At 37.3% G+C, this 13,110-nt stretch overlaps 1 protein-coding gene, 1 long non-coding RNA gene and 1 pseudogene across 2 annotated transcripts in view; 1 reads left to right on the plus strand and 2 right to left on the minus strand.

Moving 5' to 3' along the window:
- LOC145960811 (uncharacterized) overlaps positions 1-2,330 on the minus strand; it is a 2,556-nt pseudogene extending 226 nt beyond the window's left edge.
- LOC145960914 (uncharacterized) overlaps positions 1-13,110 on the plus strand; it is a 183,354-nt gene that overhangs the window by 6,606 nt on the left and 163,638 nt on the right. The gene's annotated exons all lie outside the window — the stretch shown is intronic.
- Positions 1-13,110, minus strand: part of LOC145960912 (uncharacterized) — a 51,788-nt gene that overhangs the window by 6,060 nt on the left and 32,618 nt on the right. The window lies entirely within an intron of this gene.

The following is a 13,110-nucleotide window of genomic DNA, read 5'->3' on the forward strand; positions in this document are numbered from 1 at the left end:
GCACGTAAATTAAATTCAGATGTTGTTTTCATTAATTTATCATCCTGTGATAAAAATAATATTAAATGAATAACAATTATCTCTTTTGTTAATGTTATTTCATTTTTATATATTATATCATTTCCAGTACAATATTCACATGATTCATTACGTGATTGATACCAATGTGAAAACGTAATGTTTAATAAATCATTAAGATTAAAATTTTTCTTCTTCAAATTATTAACTGGAATTGAAATAATGATATTATTATTATGAGTAGTTTTTGTATAATCACAAGTTTTACATCGCTTAGTACAAGTTATTTGATGCTCCATCAAATTTTTTATACATTCATATTTTTCACAAAGAGTTATAAGAAAATCAAATGCATTATGTTTTATAATGCTCGAAAAATGTTCTCCTAAATATTGACGTATTGCATATGTATTTAAATTATGCATTCCAATTTCATATCGATGCATTAACAGACGTAAAATATCTGATTTATCACAATTAAACAATTGCTGTCTAATAACATTTAAATGCAATAAACATTGCAATACTGCATTTGCATAACATGAAACCTTATCTGTATTTTGGAAACCATATATGATCCAAGCAGTACTGTTTGATCTACATTGAACTTTGTGATTTAAACTTGATTTTTGAACAGAAGCAACTACTTTTGGTAATGCCCATAGGGCATCTTTCACTTTGTGATGGTGTTCTTTTGCTATGATAATCATTTCTGCTTTTGGTTTATGTATCCGTTTTAAACGATTATATTCAATAATAGCTTCTTGACTGACTATTACTGACGAAGGATCGAAATTAATTAAATGTAATCCTTCTAGAGATGTTACTCGTGACAGTGCAACATAAGTTTGACCACAACTAAATACGGAATTACCGATCTCCATAATAGCATTTTGCAAACTCAATCCTTGACTTTTATGAATAGTGATGCCATAACTTAGAGATAATGGAAATTGTTTTCTAATAACATATGCTCTATCCATCACTTCAAATTTAACACTTACTCTTTCAATTGAATATTCTAAACCCGACGGTAAAAGAAGTTTGATCTTTTCTACGTTATCAGTAAACGTATCTTGTTCAATTGAAATCACTTTAGCAATGGTACCGTTTACAAGACCTAAACTAGCATCAATATTACGCCGTATCATAACTTTCGCTCCAATTTTAATTGTGATTTGTTTCGAAAGCCCAGCTGTTCTAGAATTATCATCATCATTATTTGATAATACTTTTAATACTTTCTTTTTTACATACGGAATACATTCAATCGTGTCTTCATCTGTTAATAAAATTTCTTTAGAAGCAATACGACTTAACATTGCATTATTAATAACATCACACATATTACAAGTAGGCAATAAACATACAGGGTCAGATGATAAATTATTAATAAAACTACATAATTCATCTACTCTAGATTCAAAAGAATCATTTTTGAAAGATATTTTTCTGCTTTCAAGAATCTTACAATCAGATTTTGTCAATAAACCAATACGAATTTTTGATAATAATTCACGATAACAGTTATCTCCTTGTTGACGCATATTGATTATTAATTCCTCGTAATCAAATAACGTAATCCATAAATTAACAGCATTTAAAGAACCAAGATATTTAGCAACTTTTTCATTTGATAAATGTATAAAGATAGGATCTTCTCGTACAGGAGGTAATTGAAGCAAATCTCCAAATAAAAGAATATGCTTCCGACCAAACCAACCATCGTCGCAATCATTAGTGTCAAATATTTCAGATAATCGAAGATGTATATACATTAACGTCACATTAGATATCATTGACATCATCAATTATAAAAAGAATAACATTCTTAAGATCTACTCGTAAAACTTTCAATACATGATCAGATAGTGGTTTATACTTAGGAGTATGACCATGTTCGACGGGTAATTGAAGTAATCTATGAACTGTTAAACCATTTATATTAAACGCTGCAATACCTGTAGGTGCTGCTACAGCAGTATCTTTATTCAGATTTTGCTTTATCCAGCACTTAATAGTCTTGATTAAGGAACTTTTTCCAGTACCACCTTCTCCGCTAACATATAATCGTAATACTGATTCATCTGATTCTATAATATTGATAACTTTATTAAAAACTCGTTTTTTATCAGTATTTAATTTTTCTATCATCTCAGATACATTGATTTCTCGAATTACTTTATCACCAAGATCTTTGAAATCTTGCATTGCCTCACCAGCCTCTACATTTTGAACACCTATTGGATTGTCAGGATCATCCTGAGACTGTTGTTTTTGTAAGTTATCATCTAGACATTGCTGAACTAACTGTTTTGGAGTTTCAAAAGCTTTTTGCAATTCTTCTAATCTTTCATGATATTGTAATGCTTGTCCAAGATGTAGTTTTACTTTATGAAACGATTTTATCGTAAGTATCGCATTCACATCTGAGATCCTCTAATTTTCGCCATGGTTTAAACATAAGCAATAATGAAAAGAAATAGTTTTCCGGTTGTGTATTAACACTATATCTATAATGATTAATAAGATATCCACGCTGTCGCCGTTTAAGATAATAACCATTATCTATTTTATAACATTTAATATTTTTATTTTTCGGTTTTATTTTCGAGATATCATACCACAGTAGATATGGGCCACTATGGTGCGTCAAAACAAACCCCCACCACTCGGCCCCTGGCGCCGTGGGCGTGACCGGCTGAAGTGGAGGGAGGCGTTCTGATTGGTGGAAACAATACCCCACCTCCCGAAGTCTCGATTTTGATTGGCTTGCACCATAGTGGCCCAGAGTTTGATTGACTTGCACCATAGTGGCCCAGAGCTGCGATTGGTCGACGCCGGCTGTGTCGCCGATTTATCAAATTTTTATTTCCCTACCTCCACGGTACTAGACTCGAAGAAGCAATCCTCCTCCCACTCCAGCTCTGTCCCACCTGTATAGGGTTCCGAGTCAAATTCCCGTTACCTAGCCCTTAGTCGCTCTCGCTACGTCTTGGCAGAACGAACCCCTCACCTACCGACTTTCGGGGGTAGCCGGTATATGTCTCGAGGAAACAATCCTTACCTCCCCACTCCGTCTCGGGGCCCGCTATGGAATATCGAAACAAGCCCCTCCGCTCGAACGATTCATGACGCGCTTTATCAAAAAAGACAAAGTCTCGGCACGAGACAATAATTATAATTAGACTACATTGCACTACAGAGGTAAAAAGATGAACATGCAGATGATCGAACGCGAGGTGAGGTGTTATAAAAAGGAAGAAGGGAAAAGCTAAAAGTATTAAACACGAATTAAGATAAAAAATTTTCACATTTATTAATATTTTTCAAAACCAGCCATTTTTTAATAAAATTTTTGCTTATTATTAATATACAGAAATATATACAAAGAAGAATTATATTTATATTGTTATAAATTTTACATTTTTCTTATGCTACTTACAATATTTATAATTCTATTTTTTAAAATAAAATCGGAAAATGCGCGACTTTTATTTAAAAAAGAAAAGGTCACCCAAGAAATAAGAATATTGTTATACCGCCACATATCCGTATGGTAGCGAATATCTGCTATTGATAAATCTACGCTTTACTAATACCGGCGCACATATTTTTATTTCACTTCGCGTAACAATTTCATGAAATGCCGTACGTCGAATCGCATTAAAGCATAGATTTATCGAAGTTTCGTTATTTTCTTCTTCTTCGTTTTCCTGTGTGTCTTTTTCTCTCGCTAATAGTAGCTTTTTTATAGCATTAAAATTAATTCGTCGCGAGTTCTCGTAATTGAGAGTAATACCCTTAACTTTATAAGTTTCGTGAGTATTACCCTCCGGTGTTCGCACGATGTAGGCGTAAAATTTCGGGCCCCCGGACACGAACGCCTCAATATAGCTACCGCGGCCGTAGCTTTCGAGTTCATCCGTCATGTCGCCTAGAAAATTTCCCGTAGGCGGCATGTATTCGTTCGAATCACCGGTGCTTATAAAAATACACGAATCCGTATCGTAATATAATACACGACGATCTAAACGTTCTAGGTACTCGTACAATTTTAAACGCGCTAGTGCAGTTGTATACGCTGCTATCACGACGTTTGTTATCGGCGAGGGAACGAGAGCCTCTTGTCGCAGTCGCCACGAAACATACATTACCTCGTCATTCACGGGTAATATGTCGGTTATCTCGTATTCGGCGCTCGTTAGTAATGTCGCGAAACGTTGTTGTGTTTTTACGATTTCGGTAGTCGGCAAATTGGATCGTTGGCCGAATTTTCCCCAGAATGAATTTAAGCACAGTTTCGCAACCGAGTGTAAACCGGGATTCCGCGCGATGTTTCGCTTATCAAGAACGATACCCTCAGTTTTTTCATATTCCCTCAAGTATCGCTCTTTTGCCTCATCGTCGTTTTCCCCGCATTCGCTCGGCCAACCACTGGCTTCCTGTTTAAGCTGTAAAAACGTATTAATATATTCGGCGAACAATCCACCTTGCCGCGACGCACGATCGTATTGGCTAACTCTATATTGCCAAATTTCGCTTACCGACGTTACGAGATAACCTTTCTCGACGGCCTTGCGTAATTCGCAGGTTACCCAGGTACCCTCGAATTCACGCTCGCTATCATTATGAGTGCACGGTGTCTGAGAAAATATTTCGCAGCAACTACGACATAACGCGAAGAGTAATTTTCCTCGTACGCGATGCGGAAGTACGGGGTGAAATAAATCACGAGGAGGGAGTACTCTACAGCGTATGAGGCCTTCGAGCGAGTCGAAATTATAATTCGGTGACCTTCCGACTAACGCGCTACATTCATCGCCGACGTAAATTTCCGGATGACCGATCGGAAAAGCGCCCGTTTTCAATACAAACGGGTATAAAGAGCATATGTCGACGTAGCGTATTTTCTCCGTACCTGTGACTTCGTATTGAGTTGCGATATTTCCCGTACGCCCACCGAAAAACGCGTCGCGAGGATCGAGCGGTGGTGTTTCTACCATCGGATGGTTCGCGAGAAAATCATACATTACGCGATTGTCGCGCATTTCTTGGTCGAAGGCGCACTCCCACTTTTCCGACACTATGTATCCCCGCTGACGAAGGCGCCATGAAACTGCGAGAGTTCGTTCATATCGCGAATTTAATGTATCTCCGCGATCCTCCCCCGACGAAAGCGCTTTATCGCGATTTACAGGGAAACAAGTTGGACATCCGTGCCAAAAGCAACCGTGAAATTGCAACACGTGACGCTGCGTCCTTCCCGCAACAGACGTTTCGAAATAACCATCGACGAGCGTACCCTCGATCGTGCGATATTCCCGCGCACGCCCCGCGTGATTTATACGACGGGCGAGTTCGCGCTCCTTCCATATCAACCATTGCAAGGCTTTACGCGAATGATTGCTCGCGCGTCTGTATCCCCCCGTAGGAATGATATCTATCGTATCGGCTTGCAAAAAGTTTTTCCGGAAAACCGTCATGCAAGTCGAAGCAATAGTTGTACATTCCTCGAACGGACATACATTTCCGCGATCTAGGAAAATTTTTCTAAACGCTACGCACGCTCGTCGAAGAATATCAACATCGTTACGGCAATAGCGCACTATTTCGTGTTGGAAATCGAACACGATATTTTTTTCCCTCATTTCGGTATGCCATGTGAGAAAGCGTTCGCGCTCTTGCGATTTCATGCTATCCGGAGAATAATATTGTACATCGGGTAACGGTCCGATGTACGTTTGATTTTCGATAGTATTAAATAAATGCGGAAAAATGCCTTTATCCTCAGTGTCCTTTAGCCCGAAAGCCTTAGGTAATTCGGATAAGCGCATCGGCATATAATTAACGCTATCGATGAATTTTGTATGTCCCGCGGTTAAAAGAATAATTTTTGTGCCGTTTAAAATTACTTTCGGTTCAATATCTCTACAATTTTCCACGATATATTTCAAAATAAATTGAGCGTCGAACGCTTTAGCATTATGCGCTATACAAATTATGTGCTTAAAATATTTTACGCGTAACGAAATCTACAAACTGTTTAACCGCTCTCTAAAAGTGAATCAGCGTATTATCACTGAAAAACAGTAAATAGTCACTTATTACAGCAGTTATAAGTACAGCACTGTAAATCAGTGATATTTTATTGAAAGAATCAGTTAATAATTTTTACTGTTTCAATCAGTAATATTTCTCAATATTAGTAATATTTCTTTCGTTATTGTCAGTAATATTAAACTACAATTCATCTCTCTATCTGTTTTATAGAAACTTAAAAATTTTATTTATATTTACTAAATATTTATTATATTAAAAATTTTATTTTATTTATATATATTACATGCATATTGAACTTGTTATTTTAAATAGATAACGAACGAATAATTTTCATTAAGTCGCCAGCCAGACATTTATTTGTCCGACTTATAAAGATCGATTTAATATCTGAAGCCTCTCTATTGAGATTGTATCAGAAATTAAATCGAAGTAATACTTCTAATTTTAAATGTCGCTCTTTGCAAACTTTATATAATTCTTATGACTAAAATTAAATACGAGAGAGATAGCGATCGTAGCGGTAAACGAACGAACTAGCGATTACTGGTTTTACAGTAAAATTTACTGGTTTTACAGTGAATTTTATTTTAACTGACCATAATCAGTGAGATATAAGATAAAATAACAAAAAAGTAAGTGTTTCCACTGAAGATCAGTAAAATACTCACTGATTCTCAGTGAAATCTTATTTTACTGTTTAAATTAGTGATATTTTTACTGATTCACTTTTAGAGAGCGGATCGCGATGAAATACGAACTCTCGCACTCCGCACCAACGACACCGCACGGACATGTTATTTTCCCCCGCACATGCTTCGCAAATCTGTTGCGCGATGCATAGTGTCGGAATATGCTTTTTTATATTTACCGTTCCTTCGACCGTCTCGTCCTGTCGCGTTTCGAAATCGTAAAATACAAAAGCCACACGTCCCTTTCCGCGTTCATATGCACGTTCGTTCTTTTCCACGTTATCACATATGCTCCGTGCTTCTTCTTCTCGCGCGCTAGATATAATTACCTCATCCGGTACCATCGTTGACGTGGATGGTCCGGCGGAGGAAATATCGCCACGATGACGAAAAGGTTGCATATAACACAAATGATTGCGTGGCTGTTGTGAACGGCATAATTTGCAATAAGAAACGCCGCATTCGTGTTTTTAATTCGATTTAACGATACGCCCGCAACTATCGCAAAATCGCACGATGCTACAAACATTAGCGCGTGTTCTACCGTCGTACGATTTCTCGCTACGATGACGCTCGAAACACCTTGCACCGTAAAATAGCCGATTGCACGCGTCGCATTTTATTTCGGCGTAAGTGGAATCGCACGGTGGTGCGGATAAGCATCGCGGGCATTTATTTAAGCACCGGTGACTATTGGGTCTATCGTTTCGGAAGCCTACATTACACGCTACGCAATAATCGCGAGTACCAGCGGCGGCTTTTAAATTTAAAATAGGATTATAATGTCGCAAATCCTCGTAATACATGATATTTAATCGCCGCGAGGACTCGCGTCCGAGAGAAGCGAGTATTTCGGCACCATCATACATCGGTTTTTCGTCGCGACCGAAAGTATTAAAATTATACACAATAATCGCGATATTGTCGGCGGCGAAATAACGCTGGAAACGTTCGATTTCACGAATTCCACAACCCTCTTCCGGTATTGCGACACCGGCATTTCTCGTTAATTGCAATGCACATTCGCGTTGTAACGAAGAATGCTGATATCTTATCGCGTTCCATTTCTCATGCAGCTCATCCGTACGGATATTACCGCGCTCGCTATAAGTTTGAGCTACTACGAGAGATCGAGGGAAGCACAGGTTATCGGAATTATTAATTTCGACTATCGAACGTTTCGCGACATCCCCCAGTGTTAACGTGACGCGACCGCGACCCGAAGGCATCGAGACATTATAAACCCGTATGTTAAATTGGTCGGCGATATCGAGACCACCGGCGCTCTGTGCTAACGAACTCACAAGTCTCCAAATGTCCTCGTAACTCAAATCACGCGCCGGACGAAAAGATATACCCGCAGGACCATGCGATAAATTCGGCGAATCAAACGATAATCCTACGTAATCGCCCGGTTCACATGAATTTAACGCATACGCGTGAATTTCGCGAAACGCGTTTTCTAACGAGTGATATATATCGTTGCCTTCAGTCAACGGACGTATCGCGAAACTCGCTTCTCTACCGATTACCCGGAATCTTCTAAATTGTCGCGCATTTTCCGATATTGAATTTACAAAATTAAAATTATTATTTCCGACCTGTTGGTGAAGTTGTTGCTGCTGCTGCTGATGTTGCTGTTGTTGTTGCTGTTGTTGTTGTTGCTGTTGCTGCTGGTACTCATGCTCCTCCTCTTCCACGTCCTCTTCACCCTCTTCAGTCTCGGATGAAATATTTTCCGAGCGGGGTAACTCGGCTACCTCCCCCTCAGTCTCATCCTCTTCCGCTTCTTCTTCCTCATTGGTGTGGGAGAGCGCTGAATTTTGTTGGCCGTCAACACCACCTCCGTATTGTACTGTTAAAAAACCGTATAAATTATAAATACTATTTTTGTTATTTTTATTATTTTAATATTTTTATACTCGAATGTAATCCGTACTATAAATATTATAATACAACGAAATAATCTCACCTTTTTAGCAATATTTGTTGTTTTTTATTCCGCTACTAATATTCTGGGGAATATCTAATCCCCCAGCGACGAGTTTCTAAAGAAAAATTAAGAATTTGGATTAAATTCGAGCATAAAAATATATCGAGAAATAAATTCTTAAAGTTACCTTCTCTGGAGGGAGCGTATATATTTTCCTCTTCTTCTTCATCCCACTCTTCTTCCTCTCTCACAGTCTCTTCTTCTTCTTCTTCTTCTTCTTCCAGCACTATCACTTCTTCCTCTTCCTGCACTTCTTCTTCTTCTTCCCCACTCTCTTCTGGCTCTTCTTCGTTAATCTCCACTCTCTCGCGCTCCTCCTCCATCTCTCGCGGAAATTCTAATAATATTTTAAGATTCGAATATTTAATATTATAGAAACAAAATTTAAAACAGTTCTAAAATTATTTTTATATTCGAATTTTCGTTTTAGCCTATTTTTTACATAATCATCATCTTTACCCGGCGAGAACACTTCGCTATCAGGACTACTGATTGCATATCTGATGTCGTCAGCGTTCATATTTTCCTCGTCGTCGTCGTCGTCGTCGTCGTCGTCAAGAACGACAACGGGAATCGCCGGATTTTCCTCGAGTAATCGCGGTCTTCCTGAAATGTAAAATATTTTTTATTAGTATTGATTATTTTTTTTTTATTACTACCGAACATTCTATCCGAGAAAAATTAGCACTCGTTTTCATTACGTGCAAAACTTACGCGAAGGACCTGGCTCGGGTTCTTCCTCTGCGCGGCGTCTACGTGAAGGTCGCACTATCGCTGTTCTCGCGAGATTATTGTTTCCTGTGATTAATTAGTAATTAAATATTTAACTTTATAATCGCGATTTTCCGTATTTTTTCTTTGAAAGCAAAAATAAATAAAATAAGTAAAATAATTACCCGTCGACTGGATCCTACTGTAGTTTTGAAGTAGGTAGATTATATGTCCACCTACATCTTCCTCTTCTTCATATTTTTCATCTTCGCTCAAGGCTCTTCGTGCACTAATTATTTCGCCGGCAATATTTAGTAATTTCGCGTCGCCGCCGAAATGCCCCAATTTATATAAAATTGCAAGCAATGTATCGGAGCAGGCACACGCGAAATTCGAAAATACGCTGTAATTATGTTCACTTGTTTCCGTTAATTTGGAAATGTAGCTCGCGGAATTTATCTTTGGAGATAAACTCGCAGCCAACTTTGCACAACTCGATATCAAATTTTTATTACACGCCATTTTTTTTCTTAAAGGAATAATACGCAAGTGAAAATCGTACAAGTTTCCTCGGGCAAAGAAAATCTCGAAAATGCTTATATTCGGTTAAGCGTTGTCCATTTTATATATTTTCCTCCCCACTCAAAAAGGAAAATCAAACAAACCTTTATCAGCGCATGGAGAAGTCCATAAAAAATGTAGAAGTTTGAAATTTCTTGTAGTCGTATATACCGTATTGTAATTATATTTTTCACCGTAGCGCGAATAATCTATTTCATTTCTTATTTTGTTTTTCGAGAAAGCAACTGACGCTAAACATTTTGCTAATTACCTTAATTAAGTAATGGTTTACGCATATGATTTCTTAAAAACTAGGCGTAATAAAAAAAAAATTTGTAATTATTTTATTTGTCAAAGATTTTTATTTTGCGTCGACCATAGCTATTGCACGAATATAATAAATTTTTAAAATTATTTGTTTCTTTATAAGAAAAAATACACGTTTAATGCTAATAATAATAATAATACACGATGTGTTGCTGCGTGTTCGCAGTAAAGGACAGAAGGAGAAATATATTGGGAAATATGTTGAAAACGTAGTAAAAAGTACTCTGTGAATTTTTTTTTTTTAAGAAAAACTTGTTATGTTATTTATTATATTTTATCGATGTACATTTATTTATTGGTTTTCATAAAATTTTCGTTTTTGTAAAATCGCACGAGAAATTTCATTAAATTTAAGCGAAAGTATCTCTACAAATATAATGCTGAAATATACATCTAAAAATGTTAAATTATTAATTTGAGTTCGAACACTTTGTTCGATTTGTTCATACTTTCCTTTAATTGTGAGTTTTATAATTTCACAATCTATGTACAATGAGGGAAGTTTTAATTCTATTTCGTTTATTATATAGTTAGCACATGTATTGACAGTATCAACGATATTAATTAATTGCGACAAATGCGTATCTATGCATTTTATAATATTTTCCAAGCCGAGGAAAGTAACTTTCTGCATCACGATAGCGGTGTTATAAGTTTTTCGTTTCTTCGACGGAGGTTGTTCTTCCTTCTCAACATTACTCGCGGAATATTCGTTGGTTTCCTTGTATGCCACTAGAATAGCCCTCGAGCCATAAGCGCTGGTAAAGTTGATGGTGATATTGTTAATAATAATCGGATTTATTCCTCCCGTTCTTTTTTGATCGTCGTTCAAATACTGTCTCATATGTTCCATGCAGGATTGAAATTGCTGCCACGTGTTGGAGTCGAGACAAATCCCATCGGCATTATTGCTCGTTAATTTAACAATTGGAACAAAATAGTCTTCCTTCGTCGATTGCAATCCCACTTGTATCTTCTTAGTGAAGGATGAATTAAGTCCGTATGTTGTTGATAGCAACAAATGTCGGTTTCTTCCACCGTTGCCGATTTTATTGTCTCCATTTCCCGGCTCCTTAATATCGCAAACATGCGAGGATTTCACAAAACTGGCTATTTCCGTCGTTCCAGCCATTACTATTAACCACTCGAAACAAACTCGAAAAAATGTACTGTGCAAAAAATAGTCACAACAACAACGTTAGCGTATTTGCGTAGAATTTTTCTTCTTCGCTCGAGACTTAACTTCTGTTAACGACGAAATTCGAATGAATACACGGTTTGTCCTCGCGCTTATATTACTGCTTCTCCCACCTAAAAAAAAATCTAAGCAAAAAGAGTGGGGGGGGAATAATATGGGCAAAAGTGTGCATAAATGCGTATTCAAACAAAATATTTTACAATAATCAAAGAAAAATACCGAGAAACTTCTATAAACGTTTCTAGAAACTTCTAAAAATTTTCTCTAAGCTATATCTCGAGTGATTCACCACGGGAAAAAATATTTAGGGGATGTTTTATTAAGGAAGATTCGAATGATAAATTTATAGATATTACGGGCGGGGGTATATCTGAATGTTTAATTTTAAAAAAATGTGAAATCTTATCAGATTTCTTAGTCGATACGGTATATATGCTGTTTCAGCATGAGAAAAAAATAGGTTGAGGATTTAGGATGAGGGTTTCGCTAGGGTAGATTCAAGGTGAGAATATTTTCCATATCTTCCTAAATTATTTGGAAAGAGAATTGTTTTCTTAATCACTATTGCAAATATAGCGGGGTTATTTTAAAATGAAAACCATTGACGGTTATCTTAAGATGAGATTATTTTATTGGATGTCTCTAGTTTTTTAACGTGTGTTTAGGGTTTTAAGAATCTCTAGATATTATTATTATATCACGGGGGGATAGTGTTTGTCTGAGTCAGCTATCGGTTGATTCATAAAAAAAATACGAGTATGTACAGATATTTTGTAATTTAGGCGATACATCGATTTAAAATATATTTTCCAGAATTTAAGCATTTTATTTTTACTATAAGCGTATATGGAGAATCAATTATAAGCTCATTAGCGTTGGTGCTTGCGAAAGTCGCCGATGCGAGCCTACCCTCGCGCGAATACGCTTACTCGCGATCGCGCGTCGTGTATCGTCTAATCAGCGGTGCTTTCCGCTCGCACGCGTAACAGAGAACGCTAGCGCGAGCACGTGGCCGGCGCGGATGGGGCCCCACGCGAATAAGCTTATTTTCTTCTTACATTCCTGTATAATATTCGAGGAGCGCATTTTTTTCTTTCTTAGATTATTGTTGTTAAATATCGTCGTTTACTTTTTTATTTATGAGATTGTTCCTAAACGCGAAATCGATTATTTTGTGTAATGGACGTGCGCTGGAAACATCCTTGGACGTCGATCGTCTGCGGTCCTACGGGATGCGGGAAAACAATTTTCGTGAAAACATTTCTTCGACATTTATCCCGCATGTCCGATGTCCGATTCGAGAGAATTTTATTTTATTACGCCGAGTGGCAAGATGCGTATCAGTGCTTACATTGCGACACGGGAGAGAGAGAAGAAGAGAAAAGCGAGAGCAAATATAGCGATAATGCTTTAATAAAATCGAGGAAAAATATAATCGAATTTCGCGAAGGGTTACCACGTCCGGAGGATTATTCTAACGATGCGCTTTCTCCGAAATTGGTGATAATCGACGATCTTATGAGGGAATCGTCTTCGTGCGACGCTATCGT

Source organism: Camponotus vicinus, unplaced genomic scaffold, assembly GCF_025532165.1.
Source record: "Camponotus vicinus isolate PSW18456_S1 unplaced genomic scaffold, iyCamVici1.0 SCAF_10, whole genome shotgun sequence".
Taxonomy (NCBI): Eukaryota; Metazoa; Arthropoda; class Insecta; order Hymenoptera; family Formicidae; genus Camponotus; species Camponotus vicinus.